Raw genomic sequence first — 13,902 nt, forward strand, 5'->3', positions numbered from 1 at the left:
ACCTCCCCATCCCCCTCCCCTCCAGCAACCCTCAGTTTGTTCTCTGTATTTAAGAGTCTCTTATGGTTTGTCTCCCTCTCTGATAACATTAGCTTTTTAATCTACTTATATGTTATGATATGAAATAGAATCTAACTAAAATTTTTATTGCCCACACAGATAACCAATTACTCCAACATTATTTATTGCGGATTACATCCTTTTCCCTTGAAACATAAAGCCACCTCTGTCATATATCAAGTTTCTATTTCTGTATGGTTCTGTCTTTGGGCTTCCTAATTTGTTCCATTGGTCATTTTATCTATCTGTATGCCAAAGCCATAGTATCTTAATTAAACCTAAAATAAACTCTTAGTAACTAGTAGGAAAGTTTTCCCTCTGACCTGTTTTGTTCTCATCAGGAATAGCTTGGCTATCTTTTGCTGTTTGCTCTTGCTTGTGAAAAACTATGTTGGATTTTTTTTATTTGTACTATATTTATTATTTAATTGGGAATGGAAATCTTTTTGATATTGATTCTTCCTATCCAAAAATAAGGAAGGTATATTACTCATTCATTTAGGTCTTCTTTTATGTCTTTTAATAACATTTAATTTTTGTCATAATTTCCTCTTTTTTTGGTTCATTGCTCTTATAATTATTTTTTAAAACTGCATTTCCTAACTATCTGCTGCTGGTGTGTGGGAACAAAATTATTATTTTTTTGTATATTGATCTTGTATCCTGTAACTTTGCTGACCCTTCTTTTTAGTTTATTGTAGATTATTTCAGATTTTCTATGTAAGACAGTCATAAAATATGCAAACAATTGTAGCTTTGTTTGGCCTTTCTAACATACTCTTCTTGACTTGCTGCAGTAGACAAGGCTGCATTGAACAGGGGCAGAATAAGAGGCATCCTTGTTTTATTTCTGACTTCCAGGGAAATGCTTTTAATTTTTCACAATTTAGTGTGCTATTTTGGGTAGGTTTTGGTAGACAACTTTTTAAAAATTGGGTTAATAATTTCTATTTGGTAAGAATTTCTGCTTGTATGCCTGGGCATTTAATTTTATTATATAATTTTGGGGCATCTGTTGAGAAAAGTGTGTTATTTCTAAATCTGATGGGTTTTATTCTTTACTTTGTCAATGTGGTGAATGACATTTATAGATGTTCTAGTGTTAAACTATCCTTTCATTGCTGGGGGCGGGGAAGAGGTTGAGACTTGGTTATTTTTGAAAAACTACATTACTGATTTGGTTTGTGAACTGTATCTTTTTAATTTTAGAAAGAGAGAGTGCGAGCATGGGAGAGGGGAAGATGGAGAAAGAGAGAGACAGAAAGAGACAGAGAATCTTAAGCATCCCATGGAGCCTGATGTGGGGCTCGATCCCACAACCCCGGGATCATGACCTGAGCCCCTGGTTTGCTGAATTTTATTTAGGATTTTTGCATTTATGCTTATTGGTGAAACTGGCTTAATCTTTCTTCCTTATACTACCCATATGTGGTTTTGATATCAAGGTTTAACTCATTTCAAAATGAATAGGGCAGCATTTCCTTTTTTTTTGTTTTCTGGAACAATTTATGGAAGATTGAGATTATATGTTCCTTGAGTATTTGATAGAACTTATCTGGGCCTGTATGTGTGCACATGCATGCATGTGTGTGTGTGTGTGTGTGTGCACATAAAGGGAAAGAAGAGAGTGTATATATACATATACATATATACGTATACGTATACGTATACATATATATATATATGTATATATACATACATATATACGTATACGTATATATATATATATATACATATATATATATATATATATGTATATATATATATATTATTCTCAAGTTAGTTAACATACTGTGTAGTCTTGGCTTCAGGAATAGAACCCAGTGATTCATCTCTTACATATGACACCTAGTGCTCATCCTGAAAAGTGCCCTTCTTAATGCCCATCACCCATTTAACCCATTCCCCACCCTCCCCACCCCCATCAACCCTCAATTTGTTCTCTGTATTTAAGAGTCTCTTATGGCTTGCTTCCTTCTCTGTTTTTATCTTATTTTTCCTTCACTCCCCGTATGTTTAGCTGTTAAGTTTTTAAAATTCCACATATGAGTGAAATCATATGATATCTGTCTTTCTCTGACTGACTTATTTTGCTTAGCATTATAGAGGAGGTTATATGTTAAGCTTTAGTGACAACATGTCTATTTCGATTTTTGCTTTCTTCTTAAACGAGCTGTGATAGATTATATATTTCAGGAAATGTTCTGTTTCTTCTAAGTATTCAAATTAATTGCCACCATATTAAAAATCAATCATTATGAAAACAGTATGAAATAGTAGAAAAAATCATAGTATTCTTGATTGCAAAAAAAATCTCATATACCTATAATTATGTTCAGTACTTCATTGTGGTATTGTTTTTTTGTGCCATTATCTTTTTTCTTAACAATTTTGTCAAAGGTCTCTATATTATTAGTTCTTACAGCATATTTTCATTGCCATTTATTTTTACGTTTTACCTAATAAGATTCCTTACTTGACAGATGTATTAGAAGTGCATTTAAAATTTGTAATTATTTTTTCCAGTAATTTTTTATTAGTGAATTATAATTACATTTTAATCAGAGAACATGACCTGCATATTAATTCTCTGATATTTGCTGAGATTTACTTTGTAGCCTTATCCTCGGTCAATTTCTATAGGTACTGTGTGCTTGCAAAGAATGTATGTTTCCTAGTTCCCTATGATAATATAGTTATGATACCTTCCCTTTGGTTGGTTTTTACATTGTATTTTTTTTCTATCCTTTTAAAGCTTTTTTTGTCCTTATGCTTTAGGTGTGTATCTTTGTGAACAGAATCAACTGAATATTGTTTACTTTTTTAAAGTCTTTCAGACATGAGTAAAATATAATTTCCAATGAAAACTTTGGTTTCTGATACTGTTTGGTGTGTGTGTCATGTGTGTATGTTCTTTTGATCACACACACGCTTGAAGGAGAAAAGTACTCAGATACTCTGTCCAAAAGAATAAGATACTGCTTTACTCTGCCTGTTAATTTTCTGGTATTCGAGGAAAAAATCCTAATTTTGAAAGTTTTTTAAGGCTGAATTTGTTGTAACTATAGAGGAGAAACAAAAACAGGAAGTTAGATTTGTTTCTTGATGTTAGTTTTATGAACTTCATTGAGAATTTTTTTTTATTTTTTGGTAAAATAGGAAGCATAGTTTCAATTCTGTCTTTTAATATGAATTAGACAATTTTCTAGGTTGCACTTTCTGAGAAAAAGAACTGAATGGTATGCCTTTATAAGATTTTGCTGCTATGGCAAATCTTTAGTTGTTTTTAGGGTAAGGATGGCTGACTGAATATCTCCTATGACTTTTTGGAAGAGTTAGAAACCAACCTCTCATTACCTTTTGGTAGACTTGTTTGTTTTTCACCTCTTGGATATACATTCCCAGAGATTTCACACAAAGTTGTCTTACTCTTTCCTGGTATTAAAACTGTGCATGGGACTCCAATAAGCAAGAGTAACAAGTTCTTAATGCAGCTGAGGGAGTCCCAAGACAGCATCATATTTTTGGATGCCATCTTTCTGATTTATCTTGATATGGTTATTGGTTACATCACATATTTAGGTACTATATAAAAGAACATATAAAATAAAATTTAAAAGTAAAGATAGAATCAAGTGGACTCTAAAAGTTTTCCAGTCCAAGGGTTCTCTGATTTTAAGTCCTTCTCTTTAAAAAAAAAAAAAAAAAAAGTTTACTTATTTATTTTGAGAGACAGAGTGCATGCAAGCAGGGGACCAGAGAGTGGCAGAGAGAGGGAGAGAGAATTCCAAGCAGGTTTCATGCTATTAGCACAGAGCCTCATGCGGGGCTTGAACCCATGAACTGTGAGACCATGACCTGAGTCGAAATCAAGAGTCGGACACTCAACTGACTGAGCCACTCAGGTGCCCTGGTTCTTCCCTTTATCCTAAGGGTTTATATAAACTTAAAACTATAGGGCCACCTGCCTAGCTCAGTTGGTGGAGCATTCAACTCTTGATCTTAGGGTTGTGAGTTCGAGTCCTACATTGCTGTAAAGATTACTTAAAAATAAAATCTTTAGGGGCGCCTGGGTGGCGCAGTCGGTTAAGCGTACGACTTCAGCCAGGTCACGATCTCGCGGTCCGTGAGTTCGAGCCCCGCGTCAGGCTCTGGGCTGATGGCTCGGAGCCTGGAGCCTGTTTCCGATTCTGTGTCTCCCTCTCTCTCTGCCCCTCCCCCGTTCATGCTCTGTCTCTCTCTGTCCCAAAAATAAATAAAAAACGTTGAAAAAAAAAATAAAATCTTTAAAAAAGAAAAAACCTGACAACTATAGAGGCATATTTCAAGCATGTCCAACTAAATCCTTTCACTCCTGAGAGAGTTAACATCAGGGAGCTATGGAAAAGAGATCCAGATTATTCCATGTTACCAATTGACCAAGGACAGAGGTTTTGTGACTAGCTATTCCATCTGGTAATCTGTCTCTTCATCTGTGATTTAGAAAGGACAGAAATAAGCAATTCTAGTCAGTAGATGCTTATAAGTTTATGTTAATGGACTGTGGTTCTATGTTTGTACCATGTACAGGTTATTACATTAAAGAAAATCAGATTATAGCAAAGTCATACAACACTAAAACTTTACTGAATTTTTATCTGATTTACAATTCAAGCCTCAGATCATTATTGGTATGTAAAAGTACTGATCAGGATAGAGTTCTCTTGCTGACAGGCTGCTGGGCCCATGTGCTCTTATAAGGCACATGAAATAGTAGACAGTAGACTGGAAGTCACATTGCAGTCCCAGCACTAGTGCTAGAGGTGTGGCTGATCCCAGGGCATGCACAAACTTTTACTTTGTATGTCACTAAGGATCCCCTGACATCCACGTGAAGATTGATTTTTCACTGGTCATTGTTGGTCCAAGATGGGGGGGGTTCCAGGTATGGGAAGTGAGTATGAAGTTTCCTAGGTAATCTTCTATTAGCTTGGAGAAACAGTATACTTTTGTGAAAAGCAACACTGAATCAGAAGTCAGGAGGTCTGATGTACAGTCTTTGTATAAATCAGGGCTCTCCAGAGATAGAGAGAGACAGAAATAGAGGGAGAGACAGAGAGAGAGAGAGAGATTTATTATGAGAAATTGTCTCACGTGATTACAGAAGCTGGAAAGTCCTAAGATTGGCAATCAACAAGTGGAGACCCAGGAAGGAGAGCCCTTGTTGCAGTTCCAGTCTGATTCCAAAGGCCTGAGAACCAGGAGAGCTGATTATGTATATTCTAGTTCAAGGGCAGAAGGAGACCAATGTCCCAGTTCATCAGGCAGGCAAGCAAAATTCCCTTTGAACCTTTTGTTTCTATTCAGTTGGTTTGGTCTTCAGTTGATTGGGGGAATCCATGTGCATTGAGAATGAAAATCTGCTTTATTCAGACTGTCGATTCAAATGTTAATCTCATCCAGAAAACTCTCACAGACACCCCAGAATAATGTTTGACCAAATTATTATTGGCCGTTGACACATGAAATTAACCATCACAGTCTCTAAACTACACAGAGTGCTAGTTGCTATAACAACTCCAAAAATTCAGTGGCTTACAGAATAAAGTTTATTTATTGGTTTAAGTGGGTTCAGGTTGCTGCCTTCACAGGTGATTAAGATATCTCTGCTCCTATCTGTGGCTATGTAGTGGTGCTGCCATCTTCTAAGGATTTCTTGGAGTCTTCTGCTGGATTATCTGCATTTAGCTGGCTGATGATAAAGCCAGAAAGTGTTTAGAAGATCATATGGGAATTTTATGAAGACAGACTGGGGGGCACCTGGGTGGCTCAGTCAGTTATGTGTCCGACTCTTGGTTTTGGCTCAGGTCATCATCTCACAGTTCGTGAGTTCTAGCCTCATGTCGGGCTCTGTACTGATAGTGCAGAGCCTGCTTGAAATTCTCTCTCTCTCTCTCTCTCTCTCTCTCTCTCTCTCTCTCTCTCTCCACCCCTCCCTTGCTCATGCTCTCTCTGTGTCTCAAAACAAATAAGTAAACTTAAAAAAAATACAGACTGGACAATGGGATAGGTCACTCCTGTTTGTATTCCATTTGCCAGAGCACCAACATATGATCCCAATCTAACTGCAAAGGAGACTGGAAAATGTAATCTCCCTTTGTGTCAAGGAAGAGAAAACGGGACCATTGAGCATCTAGCCAGTCTGTGCTGGGGCCCTAACTAGCTTTTAAATCTGGGCTTATCTCCTCTCTGAGCCTGTTTCCTTCTTTGTAATGTGAGGAGGATGGACTAAGTGCTCTCTAAGGGACTTTCCAGCTCTGACCATCTATGTTCTATAAATCTATCAAAGTTCTGGCTGGGCCCTGAAAACACCCAGCTTGGAGGGGATCTCTGACAGTCCAAGAGGGAAGAACAGTGATCAGTATTTCTCCAAGGATTTTCTAGTCTACACCTGCAGCCTCTGGGAAGTTTATTCACTGCCTTAAGTTCCCAAAGATTAAGACAACTACCTCTCACAGGGTGCAGCCTTACCCTAGGTCATGGTACCATTTTACCAGGTGTGTGTGCAAATATTAATGTGGCCATGAAACTTCCTCCTCATCCCCTCTTCTTCCAGTTCTCATGGTGTGAAAAGTGATGACCCATGGGCTTCTTCCCTAAGATTCTAGAGTACCCAGCCCTAGATAGTCTAGAAGAGGGTTTCACAAAAGGCTGAGCTATGTCAGAGTGATTATGTTCACAAGTTTTCTTCTTTTCTGCATTTTCTGATGATTTGCAATTTGTTTGTTTTCTTATTTATTACCTGACTCCCCATTAGATTTTAGACTTTACAAAGTCAGAGATCATGTCTGCTTATTTACTGTTGCATCCTCAGGACCTACACAAAATGCCTAGCATATAGTAATAATATAATGTTTTGAATGAATAAATTTTACTTAAAAATTGTTGAAGTTTTAGTCTAAGTTCAGGGCAATAGAATTTCTTGGGGGAAGTATGTTAGTAATACATTCATATATATAACTACCGAGTAATGTTTTAATCTTACCTGAGTCTACTGTTGACACTAGGAATTTTGGAATAACAAGCAAGAGGCCAATAACAGACTCTCCCTCATGTTTTAACCTAAGCTTAGGGGCCCAGAAAGGTTAACACAGAGAGTGCAAGTACTGTTTCTCTAGGCCACAGGGCATCTGCTGTCAGCATGCAGATGAGCTGTACTTTCTCCACATTATCATAGTAGACTATGTGCCAAACCATGCCTAAGTGGAATGATGGTCAGTTTCAGAGTATGAGCAGCCATTTTTTAACTAGAGAGTGTAGCGGTCTTTTTTTAGTCCCATGTGGTATAGGAATTAGCTTTACTCCTTATTTGTGCATCAGATACAATCTGGACATCCTGAAGCTCTTTTTGTCCCTGAAAAAAAAAGTGTGATTGATGTCTCCTCCTTAGCTTATGCTTTCAGTTTCACTGTCATCATTATCTCTTTGAAAAATCTGGTTTCTTTTACTCATCACCCACCCTACAAATTAAACACAATTTGTAAGATAAATCTACAGCCCCCCCCCCCCAAAAAAAAGGAGTAAGAAAATCATATCATATATGTCAATAGCCTGGTATAGAGAAGGCCCTCAATAATAGCCCTGCTATCATTAATGGTTTTTTTATCATCATTGACATCTTCTAATATTAGTAACTGCCACTTACTAAGAATTACTCTGCTAAGAACTGTAAATTCTCTGCATATATTTTTTCATTTAATCCTAACAATATTCCTATGAAGTATTATATCGGCCCAGGCTGTTAAAAGACACAGAACCAGGCAACCTGGCTCTCAGTGCTGATCTCAGGTGATTTGTACCCTTCTCTGGAACCAGCTGATGTCATTGATTGGTTTTATTTCTTAATTAGATCATGACAAATTTTTATTATGTAAATCCTGATATTCCTACTTACTAAATCAATTTACTAAATCACAAACATTCAATTTGTAGAAATATGTTTCTTCTTTCAAACAATTCACAAGGATATTTAAGATATTAGCCACTCATTGCTGAGGGCTGAAATTTATGGACATCTTTCCCAAGCCTGAAACTATTGTATTGCCTGGTGCCCTTTGATACTATCACCCAAGTTATTTCCATCTGCCTGATGGACACCAGGCTTCTCTGTGTCCCTGAATAAGTACAATTGTATCAGACACCTGATCCAGCCTTTACTGATGTTCAGAGTAAAGCTATACTCTCTTTGTTCACAGACTTACTGATTCTAAAATCAGAAATGCAAATATGTTTTCTGGCAGCACTTGGGAAGTGGGATTACACGTATCATCTTTGATTGCAGATAGAATCTCCCTGCAGATATTGATTATTCTCTTTTTATTGCTGTGGAACTCACTGAGCAATTTCCAGTTCACTTAAACATTTTTATTATGTAACATTTGTTATATAAATAAGAATATATGTAGTGAAATTAGAAGTTGTGAGTGTAATAAAATTGAACAACCATGATCCCAGCCCAAGTTTAAAAACCACAATTTTATCAATACCATTGACTCTACCTGTATACTCCTACTTTTGCACATTCCCCTCAGCATCATGCTTTCTTTTTTCTTTTTTTTTTTTTTTTTGTATAATTTTGGGGTAAGACTAGAAATACCTGAAACATTTTGTGACTTAAAAAAGAAAAATCAGCTCAGTTCTCTCCACAAACTTTGAAAAAATAAGCATGATCTCCATGGCAAGCACCCCCTCCCCAAACCCTTGCTTCCCGTACACTTAAATATAGGCTACAATTATTACTTCTCTATTTAGAGATTATTGTGGTTTCAGTTTTCATCGTGTCCTTGTGGGTTTCTTCTGTTTTGGTTGCCATTATAAATGTCTCTTTTATTCCCCCATGTGGTCACTTTCTTAAATACCTTGCTTAGCACGTCTTCAATGGAGTGTAGTTTGACAGCATGTATGCCAGCCTCAGGGACACTCAGATACTTTTGTTCCAATCCAAGTACAGACAACATGCAATGACAAATTAGGCTCTGTGAATGTTGGGGGAGGGGAAGAGACACCCATCTCTTTTTTTTTTTTTTTTAATTTTTTAATGTTTTTATTTATTTTTGAGACAGAGAGAAACAGAGCATGAGCAGGGGAGGGGCAGAGAGAGAGGGAGACACAGAATCTGAAACAGGCTCCAGGCTCTGAGCTGTCAGCACAGAGCCCAACGTGGGGCTCGAACTCACGGACTGTGAGATCATGACCTGAGCCGAAGTCGGATGCTTAACCGACTGAGCCACCCAGGCGCCCCGAGACACCCATCTCTTAAGTGCTGATACTGTGTCAAGTTTCTTTGCCAGTTTCTTCCCAATTCAAAATTCCTATTAGGTAGTTGTCATTATGTCTGTACTATAGATGAGTAAACTGAAACTCAGAGAGGTAGCTGCTCAGGGTCACACAGGTACTAAGTGTCAGAGTCAAGATTTGAAGCCGTGTCTTCTGTGGGTGTGATGGGTGAGGAGACAGTCCAGCCTCGTGAGAGTCAGCAGTCTCATGCCTAGATGTCTGCCCCCACCCCTTTTTCTTATGGACATGGTACTACCCACTACTCATTCACTTCACAGAGACTTTGTGGGGCTTAGTGAAACAATACTTTGGGGGTGCATTGGTGACTCAGTCGGTTAAGCATGCAACTCTCAGTTTTGTCTCAGGTCATGATCTCACAGTTTCATGAGTTCGAGCCCCGTTTGGAGACTGCTTGGGATTCTCTCTCTCCCCCCACCCCTCTCTTTCTGCCCCATTCCTGCTTGTGCTGTCTTTCCTCAAATAATTAATAATAATAATAATACATTGGATTTCAAAGGATAGATACTGTAGCTGTCAAAAGCACCACTGTTTGGTGGTCAAGTAGTGAGTAGTGGACATTTACTTCTGGATCATCATTGTTTGTGGAGATCAGCAAAGTTGAACACTTCTAATTTAGACATGATCCCAAACCTCAGGCCACTCCTGGCCTCACCTATTTCTCTTTACCAAATCTGCTCACATAGACTCTGACTTGTGTCTTTGCCCCTCTCCTACCCCAGTCTTCTCACCAAAATGAACAAAGATAGGACCCTAAGGAGGAAGACCCAGAAACAAGACTCCTAACCCACAAACTCAGTAATAAGCTTATAAAAATTTTTTTCATTTAAATATATTTGACATACAACATTGTATAAATTTAAAGTGTATAACATGTTAATTTGATACATTTATATATTGTAATATGATTGCCATTGTAGTGATAATTAGTACTTCTGTCATGTTACATAATTATCCTTTTTTAGTAATTGGAATAATTAATCATAGGAATTTTAATAATTTTTAAAAGTGGTATAAATATTACATCAAAAAATATAAAAATAGGTTAATTCATCACAGAGTTTCAAAATGTAGCTAGTATAGAAACAACTCTTAAATAGAGAATGATGGTCACAGCTTTGGGAGCATTTTACAAATGAAAAAGCTTGTATATAATAAGTGGCACCAATCAGTGTCATTCCTGACTCTCTTTGGCCAAGGAATCTGAATATCTAAAAATGATGATTCTTCTCCAACTTCTCTCTGCCTCTGGTATTGGACTGGTTTTCTTCAACAACCTACTGATTGGTCATGGCAACAAGAAACTGTTTGCGTGTTAGCATTCTGAAGGTGGTTTGGAGATTTACTCCCACTGAGTTGATAAACTTCCTCCTTCTTAACGGTTTTCTAGACTCCAATCCTAATCATTGCCTTCTTTCCAAATTCTCTGTGTATGTTGCTCAGGAAACAAAAGTGGTTGTAAACCACAGAGGTTGGTTTTCACCAACTGCTGGATTCAACCTGTAGAAAACTCGACAAAGTACAGTCAACCCATTAAGGACCCCAGCGCAACTCCAAAGTGAAGAAAGTGAACTCAGTTTGTATTGTGTAAATTGTACCCTGAACAGTCTCAGGAAGTATCACAGCTTCCTGATTGCAAACCCAGATAAAGTCTAAGGCCACAGCTGCTAAGGACAAAAGCCACCAACCCCCAAAATGAAGAAAAATGACATCTACGGGCTGCAGTTATGAGAAAGTCCCATTGGGTATGTCAGGGTCTAAAACAGAATTCAGATGAAAGAATTGGTTCTGTGTCTCGCACAAATGAAGATTCACCTGGAGCTTTAGGGATATTATGGAAATAGGGAGATCTGAGAGTTCTGGCTTCTAATGTTATGAAGCAAGTTTCTGCATGACCATTTCACTGCAGAGCATTTTGAACCTGATGAAGCACTGTTTCAGAAATATAGGGTGAAATGATGGGAGGCTACATATTGGGACATAAGTGGGAAAACTTATCCCTTAAAAAATCTCTGCTCAACCTGCTTTCACTGCCTGCTATTAAATATAAAAGCTACTGTGTATTTTCAATATTAAGAGAAAAGACTCGGCAGCTTGAAAAGGAGATCAGAATTGATCGCAAAGAGCAGAGGTCAGGTTCCTTTGCTGACTACTTGTGTGACTTTGGATAATTTAACCTTCATTGTTTTATCCGTTAAATGGAAAGAATAAAGCTACTAGTAGGATTATTGTGAAGACTGGAGATCTTGTGTGCAAAATGCCTGAACCAGAGTAGGCACTCAACATATAATAGTTGCTATGCTCTTATTGTTAACCAATGGCTCTGAAATTTATCACCTAGCATCCGATCTGAAAAATAATCGAGCTGGAAATTTCCATTTCTTGTAGTATTATGGATTAAATACTCTGAACAACCCTTCAGTTTGAAGTGAGCAACTAAAATTCTGGGTATAATATTTTTAAATAATTGTAAGTACATCCAAAGTAAAGAATTTGTTGATTTCAAAACCAGTAATGAAAGTAGGAAATCTGGTCAGGAAACAAGTGCCCAGCCAGCTATCACTCTGAACGTTTTTTCAAATTCTAGGGAATCTTTCCTCCTCGACAGCTGTATGAATCACAGCATGGAGCCAGGAGTTACAAGTTAGCTGACCAAGGCGGAGAAACAAATAGGAAAGCCACCTTATCACACCGTCAGTGCAAGGCTGAATAAGAAATCACACTGCACAAGAGATAATGAAGAAATGCCTATCTTCACCTTGGTGCTGGTGGATGAGACAGAATTCTTCCTTGAGAATTCATAAACCTAGTTGGTCCTCACATGTATTTTCTGTCAGGATTCACTTGGATTTTAAGTTAAAATTTTAATTTAACTATAGTCCCACATTGGTAGCACCCCAGGAAACTAATAGAAACAAAAGCAAATTTCTCAGGAGGAATGTAACTTTAGTTCATATCTCAAAAGAATTCCTACTGGTTGGTTCCAATGAAAATGGACAGCTTACATTTTTTTAAAAATCACAAAATACACAATGGAAACAAGACACCATGAATGAGAACCATCAAAGCAAATTTCAGCAAATATAGACCCACAAATATTTCAGATGTTGGAATTGACACAAAATAGATTTCCTAAATCTATGTTTAATATATTTAAAGAAATTAAATGAATATTTGAAATTATGAGCAGAGAAAAATGACAATAAAGAATGACCAAGCATATTTGAAAGCAAATAGAGCTTCCAGAAATAAAAAGGGAATAAAGGACAAATGAGAGAAATAGAAAACAAATAGCAAGATGTTAGACTCAAACCTAACCATATCAGTAATTCCATTATATGTAAAGATGAATGATTTAAACTAGTATTGTTCAATACTGCAGTTCCTAGCCACATGTGGCTATTGGGCATTTGATATTTGGCTAGTGTGCCTGAAGAATTGATTTTTAAATTTTAATTAATTTTAGTTAATTTAAATAGGGATATGTGGCTACTGGCTACTGTATTGGGCAGCACAGTTCCAAAGATCCCAATTAAAAAAAAATCCCAGCAGCTCTTCCTGCCCATGGGTCCTGTCCCCATGCTTTAATAAAATCACCTTTTTGCACATCTTCAAGAATTCCTTCTTGGTCATTGGCTCCGGAATCCACGAGCCCCACCATCACCCCCAGAATTTCATCATATGGAGCTGCCCTGCCAGCACTGACCAGCTTTTCTCTAAACTCTGTTTTACATTAGAAAGGAACTTTCCTGTATAGATAGTCTACTTTCTTAAAAAAAAAAAAAAATCCCAATTAAAAGTCAGACATTATCTGAGTGGATAGAAAAAACAAGATCTAATTATATGCTCCGCGCGCGCACACACACACACAATCTATTTTAAATATAGAACCAAACAGGTTAAAAGTAAAAGAATGAAAGGAGATATACCATGATAACACTAATTAAAAGAAAGCTGGAGTGCCTATTTTAGTATCAGACAAAACAGATTTCAAAGCAAAAATATTATCAGAGGTAAAGAGTGATGTTTCTTACAGATAAAGGAGACAGTTTCTCAAGAAAATGCCACAATCATAAATATTATGCAACTAAAAATAATGCTTCAAAATACATGAAGCAAAACTGCAAGGAAAAATAGATAAATCCACAATTACAGAGTCAACACTACTCTCTCAATAATTGGTAGACTAGACATAAGCAACACTATCAAAAAACTTGTTCCAATTGACAAATATAGAACATTACATCCAACAACAGAAGAATAAGCATTTTTTGGAAGTACACACAACTTACATATTTTTTAAGTAAAAAAATTATTTGCCATAGGAGACATAGAAGTAGTACTAATATATTTAAAGTGATCCAAATTATACAAAGTTTATTTCTGATCATAATGAAATTAAATAACTCAATAACAGAGGGACACTTGGGTGGCTCAGATGGTTAAGTGTTCAACTCTTGATTTCGGCTCAGGTCATGATCTTATAGTCGTGAGACTGAGCCCCACATC

This window comes from Panthera onca, chromosome C1 (assembly GCF_046562875.1).
Source record: "Panthera onca isolate mPanOnc1 chromosome C1, mPanOnc1 haplotype 2, whole genome shotgun sequence".
Lineage (NCBI taxonomy): Eukaryota > Metazoa > Chordata > Mammalia > Carnivora > Felidae > Panthera > Panthera onca.